Source organism: Ambystoma mexicanum, chromosome 12 (assembly GCF_040938575.1).
Source record: "Ambystoma mexicanum isolate Mex_15411 chromosome 12, UKY_AmexF1_1, whole genome shotgun sequence".
Taxonomy (NCBI): domain Eukaryota; kingdom Metazoa; phylum Chordata; class Amphibia; order Caudata; family Ambystomatidae; genus Ambystoma; species Ambystoma mexicanum.
The window spans coordinates 797,506,085-797,519,507 of record NC_090936.1 but is presented as its reverse complement, the minus strand read 5'-3'; positions in this window follow the sequence as shown (position 1 = coordinate 797,519,507).

Below are 13,423 nucleotides of genomic sequence, written 5' to 3'. Positions count from 1 at the left end.
ACATGTGTGGGACATGAGTGGGGGCCTGCTGGCAGGTGCCCCTCACTGATGGGGGGTGGGGGTCCAGGGGGACATGAGTGGGGGCCTGCTGGCAGGTGCCCCATACTGATGGGGGTGGGGTGCAGGGGGACATGTGTGGGACATGAGTTGGGGCCTGCTGGCAGGTGCCCCTCACTGATGGGGGTGGGGGTGCAGGGGGACATGTGTGGGACATGAGTGGGGCCTGCTGACAGGTGCCCCTCACTGATGGGGGTGGGGGTGCAGGGGGACATGTGTGGGACATGTGTGGGGGCCTGCTGGCAGGTGCCCCTCACTGATGGGGGGTGGGGGTGCAAGAGACATGAGTGGGGGCCTGCTGGCAGGTGCCCCTCACTGATGGGGGTGCAGGGGGACATGTGTGGGACATGAGTGGGGGCCTGCTGTCAGGTGCCCCTCACTGATGGGGGGTGGGGATGCAGGGGGACATGTGTGGGGGCCTGCTGGCAGGTGTCCCTCACTGATGGGGTGTGGGGGTTTAGGGGGACATGTGTGGGACATGTGTGAGGGCCTGCTGGCAGGTGCCCCTCACTGATAGGGGGTGGGGGTGCAGGGGCACATGTGTGGGGGCCTGCTGGCAGGTTCCCCTCACTGATGGGGGTTGGGGGTGCAGGGGGACATGTGTGGGGGCCTGCTGGCAGGTACCCCTCACTGATGGGGGGTGGGGGTGCAGGGGGACATGAGTTGGTGATCACTAGTGCAACGTGACACGTGGCCTGGCTGGGGGGCATGGCGATGGTGGACGGGCTGCCCGCGGGACATGTCCAGGGATGCAGGGTAGTCCCCTGTGGTGTGGGCTGCCTGCAGGGGCTGTGGAGGGGGTAGAGGGGACACCTGGGAGGACCCACACTGCCAATTCACATGTAGGACTCCCCGCGCACCACACTGGATACACGTAACCTGCTCTGACAGCAAATTCGCGTGTGAAAGTTCCCGCGCACCCCAGTAACACACATACCCCGCTCGCACAGGGCCAATCATGTGTGAAATTTCCCGCTCACCCCAGTAACACACGTAACCCGCTCGCACGGGGCCAATCAGGTGTGAAAGTTCCCGCGCACCCCAGTAACACACGTACCCCTCTCGCACAGGGCCAATCGTGTGTGAAAGTTCCCGCGCACCCCAGTAACACACGTACCCCGCTCGCACGGGGCTAATCACGTGTGAAAGTTCCTGCGCACCCCAGTAACACACGTAACCTGCTCGCACAGGGCCAATCGCGTGTGAAAGTTCCCGTGCACCCCAGTAAAACACGTAACCCACTCGCACAGGGCCAATCGCATGTGAAAGTTCCCGCCCAACCCAGTAACACACGTACCCCGCTCGCACAGGGGCAATCGCGTGTGAAAGTTCCCACGCACCCCAGTAACACACGTACTCCGCTCGCACAGGGCCAATCGCATGTGAAAGTACCTGCGCACCCCAGTAACAAACGTACCCCGCTCGCACAGGGCCAATCGCGTGTGAAAGTTCCCCCGCACCCCAGTAATACATGTACCCCGCTCACACAGGGCCAATCGCATGTGAAAGTTCCCGCGCACCCTAGTAACACACATACCCCGCTCGCACAGGGCCAATCGCGTGTGAATGTTCCCGCGCACCCCAGTAATACACGTACCCCGCTCGCACAGGGCCAAACGCTTGCGAAACTCCCCGCACCGGAGTGTACATGTATTTGGAGGGGTGCACGAGGAGTTTTACTGGCGTTTTCGTGGTTCGGGGCCTGTGCGCCATGTATGGGATTTGTGCGCTGTGCATGGCGCACGGGGAGGGGTTGGGGGCATAACTGGCACTGCTGCAGTGTCGCTGCGTCACTCTGCGCCACGGATGGTTTTGGATGCTAAAATTCATGAATGCTCTGTGTGCGGAAATGGATTTTAGCGCACGCGCCAGCCGCGTGCCCCACTTGTGCGCTGAATTCTATTAATTACCCTGTTTATGTATAAGGGGAATGCAACATAAACAATATGTTAGTATCGCTCACTAATATAGTAACAAGAGTATAATTGGGCAGCCATCTTCTTTCAAATGGAAGCCGAAGCATGCATTTAATTAAACGTAAAGGCCTCAAGACTTCGAGAGAACTCAAAATGCTGAATCCACACAAATACATGTCTGTGCAGAGCTCAGACAGGAGTTGGCAACCAATGCCACGGTTACGAGAAAAAAAGGGAGGATCGGAGCAGAAGAATTAAGGCACAAGATAGTTCCCAGGACGTCGGCCAGATACTCAAAGATTAGTTTTATTTATTTATGTATTTATTTATGTCTTCTTTATTTGTATAGCACCTATACACAGACAAGTGCTTCAAAGCGCTGAATAGGGGGAGGGGAACAGTGGGAAAAAGACAACAGCCATTCAGTGCCCTTGACATTCTGAATGATACAGTCCTGCACAGGGCAGGGTAAGTGCATGGATAAATGCAAATAATACATATAACAGTGAAGATAACCCTTTCATGTCTGACGACAGTCCTTAGTTTTTCAAAGTGCCATACACAAATAGGGTAAAGGTGGGTGGGGGGGGTCAGAGTAGAAGAGATATGCTGCTATACAATGCTGAGTTGAAGTGGAACAAACAGTTATATAGAGGCGTGTCATAAATACAGTGGAGGGGGTGGGTGGTTGGGAGGGGAGGGGAGGGGAGGAGGAGTGTAGGAAAGGTAGACTGCTGGGCAAAACTATTCTCCGAATAGTAAAGCAGTTTTAAGGTATAAGGAAATGGACAAGTAGGGTGGAGGGGAGAGGAGGATGTTGGGGTTGAAACAGAAAGGGGGACTTCATGTTTATTCGATGCAATAGCTTCACCTGTTGTCATCGCTAGATGGAGCTGTTGCCTTAGGATATGTAGAGACAATGCCAATTCACATAACTTCGCCTGTTGTCACTGCTAGACGGAGCTGTTGCTTTAGGATATATAGTGGTCCTACTGTGTTAATGTAAACCTGCACTTTGGCCCGTGTACACAGGCTTTGACACTAGTATTGATATAATTCATTGTAATCTCTGTTCAGTTGATCGATGTATCGGCAGGATTCCGAAATTATCTATTCATTGTAAATTGCTTAACCCGCTTTTTTATTTTGATTTGTATGTGACCCATTTCTTCTTTTTTGTATCATGCCTTTCATTTCCTTGTGTGAGATTGTGATTCTGCACATGTGCATGTCTCTCTGAGCACTATTTCAATTACTGTTGAATTCGCTGGTCGGAGGTAAATAAATATTTTTTTAAGTATTTATTTTCAAATAAAAAGAGATTTGCAAAGCTGGTGGTGCAGAATTGAAAGTGGTGTATGTGGGGCTTAAAAGTTAAAAGTTGTATTTGTTATTCGTAAGATTGAACTTAAAACGTTTCATTATGTGAATGTCAAATTTCAAGTGGATAGACAGAAAAAATGTGGCTATTTGTTCTCAAACATATTCTAATTTTCATTCAAAACAAAAGACATTTGAACAATTGCTGTTTGCTTTTGTAGCCAGTGCCACCAATAAAACTGGACGTGTTTAGCCGACAGAACGCAGGTTCGAAACTGGGAGGGCCACAGCTGCCTTCCATTCTTCTGTAGTCGAAACTGAGTACTAGGCCATCGTTACGACCCTGGCGGTAAGGTGACAAACAATGCCGGTAAAGGATTACCAGCTTCGTTTACCGCTCCGGCCGATTATGACCTGATAAAGCGCTATTGGCAGCACTGTAATTAACAGTGCCGCTAAAAGCGGCAAGGGCGCGGGCACGCGACCACCCATGCCGCAAATACCGGCGTGGCACAAAGTGGGGAACATTACGAGTCGCGCGGACATGCAATTAACGCCCTAGTGAGGGTCGTAAAGTACCTTACCGCCATGGTGCAAATACCGCCATCGCGGACCAACCGTAAATGGCCATGTGCAGTGTTCCCAACTGCCACAGGTGCACACAGTCAGCATAGGTGGAGGCATTACAGACTGGGCAAGCACAAAAGGAGCAGGCCCCACCCCTTCCCACACCCAGTCACACTCCACAATGATTCCAATACTACTAGCAATGCTGGGGCTGGAGGACCTGATTGCAGTGGAAGTGCTACAACAACAACAACAACAACAACAGGCAGCACAGAGGAGATGCAGGAGGAGAAGAAAGGCAAGGCAGGGCCTGCATGCCCCACCAGCGCAGCCAGTGGCACCACGCAGGCAGCCCCCAATCCCACGCAGGGGTCCCGTGAGGACCTGCTCTCGAACCTTGACTCTAACATTCCATGTGTTCTCATTTTGCTTGATCTCTCTTCTGCCTTTAATACTGTCAACCATACCATCCTGCTCAACCGTCTCCGTGATAACCTGGGTATCACTGGTCAGGCTTTGGCTTGGCTGACCTCTTTCCTCTCAAATCGACCCTCCCAGGTCCAACTGGGGTCTTTCCTGTCTGACATCTTTTTCTCTACCTGTGGTGTCCCCCAGGGTTCTAACCTCTCTCCCTGGCTGTTCAACCAGTATCTGGCACTTCTCGCCCACCGCATCGCTGTCTCTGCCCCAACTTTCAGTGCTATGCGGATGATACCCAGCTCATTTTCAGGCTACCCTCGGCCTACACTTCTCCTTCCCTCATCTCTGTCTTTCTGTTATCCAGAAATGGTGTGCCACCAACGATCTCTGCCTTAATGCCAGTAAGACCGAGATTCTACTCATCGGCACACCCACTCCCTCCTTCCCTGCAGCTCTCTGGCCGGCCTCTCTTGGCCCTCTTCCTGCTCCTACCTGCAAGGCAAAAAACCTCAGGGTCATCTTCGACTCCACACTCTCCTTCTCTCCTCACATTTCTGATGTTTCTAAGAAGTCACACTACCAGCTGCACCTCCTCAGAGGCATCCTTCCTTTCCTCTCCTTCCCCGTGAAGCTCACTGTCTCCAGAGCCCTGGTTCTTTCGAAGCTGGACTACTGTAACAGCCTCTATCTAAATCTTCCTGCCTCTACTCTCCGCCCTCTGCAACTCATCCAGAACAGGACTGCGAGACTTGTCCTTGGCCTCAAGCCCAGGGACCGTATCTCTCCAGGACTGAAATCACTACACTGGCTCTTTGTGGCTGCGAGGATTAAGTTCAAAACCCTCTGCATTGTCCACAAGGCCTTCTGGGGCCTGGGGCCAAAATACCTTCAACTCTCCCTTCCTAAATATCTTCCTTCTCGAGCACTTACCTCATCTGCCTCCGACTCCCTCAGGGTCAGCCGCTTCTCCAAGCACCGAGTTGGGGGGAGATCTCTCTCCGCAGCAGGGGCCTCCCCCTGGAACAGCCTTCCTGCCTCCCTGAAACTTGAGGAGAACCATCTCCGGTTCCGGAAGCACCTCAAAACCTTCCTCTTTGCTTCTGCTTTCTCTCCCCCTTTCCCCTGCTAAATCACTGAAACTGTACTGACCAGCAACTGGGCAACTCACCTATCTCGGTCCTTGGCCCAGCCACTCTCCCCTGCACTGCCTTCCTGGCAACCCCTGCACTGCAGGACTGTCTCTGTATCCCTACAGCCCCCCTTCCCAGCACTTGTCTGCACTTATCTTGCACTTGCCACCAGCTGGCCCTTATTATTTATCTTGTTCGTTACTAACCCTGTACTGCACTTTCCCCTCTCCCTTTCCCCCTCGCACTTTTCACGTCCCACCTACACATGCACTTGCGCGATCTGAATGACACCTGGCCTGGTAGGATCGTTGTCTGTCTCCCCTTGTTCCCCCCTCCCTGCCTCGTCACACCTTGAAACACTTGTGTATAGGCGCGTTACAAATGCCATATCATATCATATCAGAGCCAGTCCATTCAACCTAACCGCTGAGCAGATCCACACCCTGTACCGTCAGGACCGGGACACCATCACCACCATCACCACCATCAACACGCTCCGCCATCCCACCCCTACTGAAGGTAGTGTATGTGTATGTACTCCACTTCCTGGCCACAGGCACCTACCAGCACACAGTGGGGCACTTGCATGACATTTCACAACCATTATTCTCACGTACGCTGAACCAAGTGTTTGATACCCTCCTCAAGCACACAGACAACCACATTTCCTTACCACGGTATGCCCAGGAGATCTCACACACCAAAGTAGGTTTCCATTCACTGGCCGGCATCCCTGGTTGCATTGGCACCATCGACTGCACCCATGTGGAATTGGTGGTCCCACATGCCATGGAGGTAGCGTACCGCAACCGTAAACTATACCACTCAATCAACGTGCAAATGGTATGTGACTCAAACAAGATCATCACACATTGTTGGGCCCGATTCCCCAGATCAACCCATGATTCAATGGTCCTGCGGAACTGCATGATACCACGTAACATGGAGCGGCATGCAGGGGAGAGATCCTAGCTTCTCTGTGAGTCACATGTTATGCCCATAGAAATGTGATGTGGGTAGGTGATTGAGGTATAGATGCATACTTCACCTGGCTTAGATGGGGGCGAGAGATGCATACTTCACCTGGCTGAGATGGGGGGGTGCATACTTCAACTGGCTGAGATGGGGGGGCATGCATACTTCACCTGGCTGAGATGGGGTGGGGGAGATGCATACTTCACCTGGCTGAGATGGGGCAGGGGAGAGATGCATACTTCACCTGGCTGAGATGGGAGGGGGAGAGATGCATACTTCACCTGGCTGAGATGGGGGGATAGTTGCATACTTCACCAAGTGCCAGAGGGAATGAGCATGCTCATACCCCAAAGCAGCCCAGACTGGAGCTGACACCTGACCACATAATGCAAGATGTAAGCAGCCCTACCATGTAAATGAAGCAGTGTCACAACCATTCCACAGCCATCTGCATGTGCACTGTACCAAATCAGACCGCATCCCCATCAACAAAATGCAGCTACAAGCAATGACTATAGCCAATGCACGGCACCAAACACCATCAACTGAAAGGACAGTCCCCCATAACTGCGTACAAAGGAGTAACATGAGGGTCAAATACATCAATACACCACTACACTGACAAAGAGGCCCAACAGAATTGCATGACACCATTTGTTGTGTGTAGTGAGATCATCATGAGGCTGACATCAATGGTGCCAGGATGAAAGCATACAAATTACTGGACATCTGCCAGATCACAGAAACAACCGCCGTGGACTGACACAGTGCATTTGCACTCTCAAGGAACTGGAACCTCCTGCAGCCACTAGTTGCTGGCATGCATACCAGTCCATAAGAGGAATACACACATAGCAGTCACATCTTGTGTCTCCATTCATGCATGGAGATGGGGTTGAATCTAAGAAATAAATGCATGCCATGGTGTCACTCAATGAGGTCAAATATGATGTGATGACTTACACATACATTGTTGTTCACATGCAGGAGATGCAGGCTATCCCTTGAAGAGGTGGCTCCTTACCCTAGTCTGGAACCCACAGAACAGGCACGAGGAGGACTATAATTGTGCCCATACACGAACCCGTGTGGTGATTGAGCAGTCATTTGGCCTCTTGAAGGAACGGTTTCGCTGCCTCAGCAGGTCTGGTGGGGCACTCCTGTACCGCCATGAGAAGGTTGCAAAGATCGTCATAGCATGTGTCATGCTACACAATATGTGCATCAGACGGAATGTGCCCCTGCCCCCTGACGCTGAACTGCAACCACCTGACGAAGAGGATGAGGAGGGTGGGGATGGGGCAGCACCTCAGGGAGGCAGCGATGCACAGGAGGGACGTGACATGCGTCAGACTCTGATCAACCAATGTTTCTAGCACACATGGACGGGGGTGTTACATGGAGATGGCACTAGGGGCACTGGGTGTGTCAGGGACATGGACACTGTAGACTGTTAACCAATAAAGCACACATACGCAATAAGCAATGTCCACACATGTGAATTATGAGTAACCAAAATGTGTATTGAAGAAGCAAAACTAAGTGAACAAGCCTCCTGCCAGACCTGCGCACGGGGCTGGTCCTGGTGGAACTAGCAGTTGAAGATGTACTTGGCTGCTCTGATGACTGTGGTGGACGCATGTCCCGCATTGCAGCCACCATCTCAGACAGTACGTGCCGCACTGCGGCCAGTTCTGCACATATGTCCTTTGACTCTTTGACTCTATTGCTGACCTCAGGGATGCAGCACATTCACGGATGTCGTCCCTTACACTACCACATTCAGTAATGTGCTGGGTCAAGAGGCCAGTGAGCTGCTGCTGGCGCCTTACAATGTCCTGGATCCCCTCTTGGGTGTTTGGGGCTGGGGTGGATGTTTGAGGGGTTCCCGAAATACTGTGTTCCTCGGGCACAGTTGGGGTGGGGCTGGGAGTTGCTGGCCATGAGTTAGCCAGAGACAGCTCGTGCATGCTGGTGTCGGGCAGGCTGCATGGGGACAGGTGTGGGGAATGCAGGGGGCCAGCGGGGGGAGTTGCAACATGCAGCACATCCCCTTCCTCGTCATCAGAGATTGCTGCTGTGGCAGCTGTTTCGGTGTCCAGACATTTGGTCGACTGAAAACTGGTCGAAAGACATTTGGTCGATGCAATTTGGTCGAAAACCAAATGGTTGAATTTTTTTTTATTTATATATTTATTTTTCGGGTTTTTGTTTTGAAAAAAAAGGGTTTTTTTAGAAAAAAAAGGGAGTTGGGGGGACCCCCCCCAAAAAAAAGGGGTGAAAAAAAAACAAATAAAAAACTCGACCATTTGGTTTTCGACCAAATTGGTTCGACCATTTGTCCAGTCGACCAATTTTTTTTCGAGCAAATGTCTGGTAACCGCTGTTTCGCCAATTGTGCTGCTTTCAGCCGATGCAGTCCCTTCTGCCGCCGACACTTAGGTGATGCTGGCTGTTGTGGGTACCATAGTGGTGGACGTAGAGCACATTGGTGCTGTGGCCTGTGGTGTGCTCTTGGCCTTCCCAGGTCGTGGCGGTTGGCCTATGCCCCTTGGAGTGGAGGGGCATTGTTGTCCCTCCTCGGCCCTGGCCTTCTTCCCTGGTGTGGCACCGGTGTCCTCATCAGTGCTGTCAGATTGTGTGCCTGTGGGGGACCAAAGAAGGGAGAGGGTTAGTGATGGGTCTACGGGCATTGAGCATGCATTGGGGTGGCTGCATTGATATGGATTGGTAGATGAGTCACATTGGGGGGAGTGACATACAGGTTGCCTCACTCTTGGGTGTGTGATGCATGGAGGCATTTGGGTTGCAACACAAATGGGGTACATCATGTATGTGGACGAGGTGATGCTCTGCACTGCCTCTAGGTAGTATTGTGCTTATGTGTCTGGTGGACCCTGATATACATCATTGCACTGTCAATTCATGTGAACATCATCGTGCTGGTATTGGCATTGTTTGATTAGAGACACCTACCTGCATCGGCTGATGACGGGGCTCCTCTCTCCATGTCCCCAACTCCCTCTATTAACTCGGTGCCTATGGTGGAGGCACATATCTCCTCCCATGGTTGGAGTTTCATGGGCGACTCTGCACCTCCACCTGTCGCCATCCCAAGATTTCGGTTCGCCAACAGTATGCTTCGCACACGTAGACGTAGATCGTCCCATCGCTTGTGGCATTCTTTTGGTGTGCAGGGTCTGGTGGCGACAGCACTCACTCTCTGGGCAACCAATGCCCAAATCTGCTTTTTGCGCAGCAGCGCTGGTCGGGACATATCTGTTGCAAACACCACGTCTGCATGCTCTTGCACTGCAGTGTCTCTGCCAACATAGTGAGCTCCTGTCAGGAGAAGTGCTCCTGGCACAGCCGATCTCCAGTTTTTTTGACAGCTTTTGGCATCCTAAAATCAATCATGTGGTGGCTGAGGTGTGTGGGAGTTCTGGGGGTCAGATGGCTCCTGGGTGCTGAGTATGGCAATGGATTGTGTTTTTAAAGATGGCCGCCGTGCTCTTTCCCGTTCCTGTGCGATGACGCTTCTTCCGGTTCCGCTTATTTACGGTTACCGCTAATAGCGGTTTCCGCTATTTGAGGTGACCGCCATTAGCGGTGACTGCTAATGCTGATGGCTAGGATGCCGGAGGTGCTATTTGCACTGCAGACGATGCCGGAAAGGAGGATTTTTCGTGCTTTTGCGGCATGGCGATGAGTTCATTACCAGCATGGCACAAAGCTTGTGCCCGCAAACTCGTAATGGGCCACTTTTAGCGGTCTATTGCCAGCACGGAAACAGTAATTGCACCATGCCAGTAATGACCGGAACTTACCGCCAGTGTCGTAATGAGGGCCCTAGTAAATTGGCCAATGATAAGCCTGGTGTTGCAGAACATAGATTTTGGAGGATTCTATTCTGAAGACCTATACACAAAATAATATCATTATTTATGTACAAAATAATAACCATTTCACCAGGATGCATAGTCCACATGTAGAAGATGCTGTCTTTATCTGTTGTGGAGTGAGTCCATTTGGGACAGTTTTGTTGCACTAAGTAAGGGATACTGAAAAAATACCCCTCATGATGTGTATTTGGCAGAAGACTTTGTTGAGAACTGCACTGATTTGTGGCTGCATTGACAATGTCTGGCCCTCCAGTAACATGGTTAAACACTTGAACCTTTATTGGAGCAGAAGAGGTTTGCTTCAACTTTCTGGATTGTGATGGTCAATTAGGCAGAATCATTTAAGCGTGCCAAGGGGTCCTGGACAAATATTAGCTTGTAGTTTGTCATTATCAGCTGGTTCTCACACTCAGCCTCCTGGATGAGACCAGCTGCAGAGCATGGACAGCCTTTTGCCTCACATACATGTTCCACCTTCCAGGTTAATATCAGTTGCTGCCGCAGATCAGCCTCTTCTTCAGTAACTTCTCATGATCCCTTGGCACATACCAACAAGATATAGGTATTTCAAGGATCTCACATTACTGCTCACTCACTACCATTTATGCATCCCTGCTTAACATCTCACTGAAGATAGATGCCCCCCTTTCTTTCCACTTTTTCACCTTTGACTCAGAACCTTGCCCTTTGTCAGCACTGCTCCCACACAGACTCCCACAACTTCTATTCTGGTTTTTCTCCATGGCACCTACTGTAGGCATTCAATCAATCTTTTCTCTCAAGCTCTTTCGTCGCCTTTTGCATTCTATGTTCAATTGACCTGCGTGGTGGTACTTCACATACTACAAACACGTACATATAAATAAGGCTTTCCTTGCCTTCCTCTGCTTTTTGGTCTTTCCTACACTCTTTTTCAAATTTGATTTTACTGAATTTTAAACAGAAAGGTTACACAACATAGTTTGGCATTTGTATCACGTTACATACACATGTTTTGGTCTCTTCTTTGAATAAATACATCACCAAAAGAATATTTTCTAAACATCCCTCGCCCACCCCCCTAGACAGGTTAATCTCACAGAACAAAATCTTTAATATGTGTTCGTATTCATTTACATTGGGGATTCCCTCTCGGGCATGTTTCATCAACTTGTTTGCTCAGAGTGTCTCAATAATTGCCACTCGATTAGGATCCGGATTGCCGGGCTAGGACACTTCGTAGTCGCTAGGATGTATTATTGGTCTTCACCGGTATTGCCATTGTCTTGTGTATGGCGCTCTGCGGGGCCAGGGACATATATGCTTTCAAAGTAGTTCCACAGCGCTTCATGCTGGGCAGCCCTTTCATGGAAGGTGGCTGTGATCCTCTCCATTATACATATATTTTTGGGTACCCCTATCCACTCTGATTTACTGGGGAGTCCTAGCGCCTTACACCTGTTCACCATGCAGGCTCGCGCAGCGAGTATTAGGGGGGGGTCAAAATTCCTCTTGCTTTTATCATTTCATCATCATCGCTTTGTTCCAAGCCAAACCGTATGAGGAGAGGTGTCATCTTCCGAGAGATTCCATCAACCTGCCTGATCCAGCTCAGAACTTCACTCCAGTACACCTGGACCTGGGAACATTCCCACCATATGCGCCAATAATTAGACCTCTTCCCACATGATCGCCAACATAGGGGGCTAGTAGTTTGGAGCATTTTGGACAGCCTGCAAGGGTCATTTTGCCATCTATGCAGCAATTTGATGGCATGTAATTTGTATTGTGCAGCAATCGACACCTGTGAGAGTGACTTGCATATCTTTGCCCATGTGTGTTCCTCCAGCTCATGTCCAAGATCTAGTTCCCACCTTCGTTTTAAGCTTAGTGACTGATCTATGCCCTTTGTCTAGTAGTGCCAGTCACCGTGTCAAGCAGTTTTTCTAAAGGCGTGAGTTCCCTTTGTATTTTCTCTTTCCATTTTTCTCTTGAGAGAACACCTTTGAGTCTAAAATAAAGGAAAACCGGGAACGGGTGTAGTTAGAGAGCCTCTTCCAGCTTCTGGATCATCAGAAAGACCCCACCTCTCCACAGCTGCCCTACCCTCTCGAGGCTCGCATCAAACCAAGATTGATATCGTGGGTGGTCCGGAATTTCCTCACAAATCCCTGGGGCCCATATATGGCTTAGTGGCCACGGCCACATTGTGATGCCTTTCATGTCTGCCCTCTCCTTCCATATATCTCACAGTGTACCAAGTATGGGGTGGTCTCGGAGTCTGTTCATAAGTTTAGCCCTGGGAACTCATAGCCATTCTGATACCATGGCGGGGGCTAGATTGTGATTATCTAAGTGAATCCACTGTAGGTCCTTTCTTCCTCTCAGGTGAAGGATCAGTACCTGAAGATGGACGGCTTGGTGATATAATTTAACATCTGGGAGACATACCTTCCGCCCGCCTTTTCTTTGGGCAATATCAGTGTTTCATACGCTAATCTTGGTTTCTTCCCCTGCCACAGGACTCACATAATGGCACTTTTTACATCACGAAAAAACGCTTCAGGGATTTTCAGGGGGAGCACCTGGAATGGGTACAAAAACACAGGAGGCATACCATTTTGAGGACATTTAAGCATCCTATCCACGAGATTGTGAGAGTTTGCCACTTTGCCAAGTCTGACTGGAACGAAGCAAGAACGTGGGGGAAGTTTTCTTTATACATATCATCAAGGTTCCTTGTTAGATTGATCCCGAAATAACGTATTTAATAAGCAGGCCTAGCTGAGAGAGTCTGCTGGTGGAGCCGGGGGTGGGCTCATGGAGTGGGAAGAGTATGGACTTGGACCGGTTAATTTTAAATCCAGACAATGCCCCATAAGATTCAACTAGAGGGATAGCCCGGGGTATCGAGGACATAGGATTCTGGACATGGAGTAAAATATCATCAGCATATAGGGCTAGTTTGTATTCCTTTCCCCCTGCCCACAGCCCTTCGGTCTGATAGTCCATTCTGAGAGTATGGGCAAGGGGTTCTAACGAGAGAGCGAACAAAATAGTTGAGAGGGGGCAGCCCTGTCGCGTGCCTCTCCCGAGGGAGAACCATCTAGAATATGTTGAGTTTACCATGACCGACGCTTGGGGGGAAGTGTATACA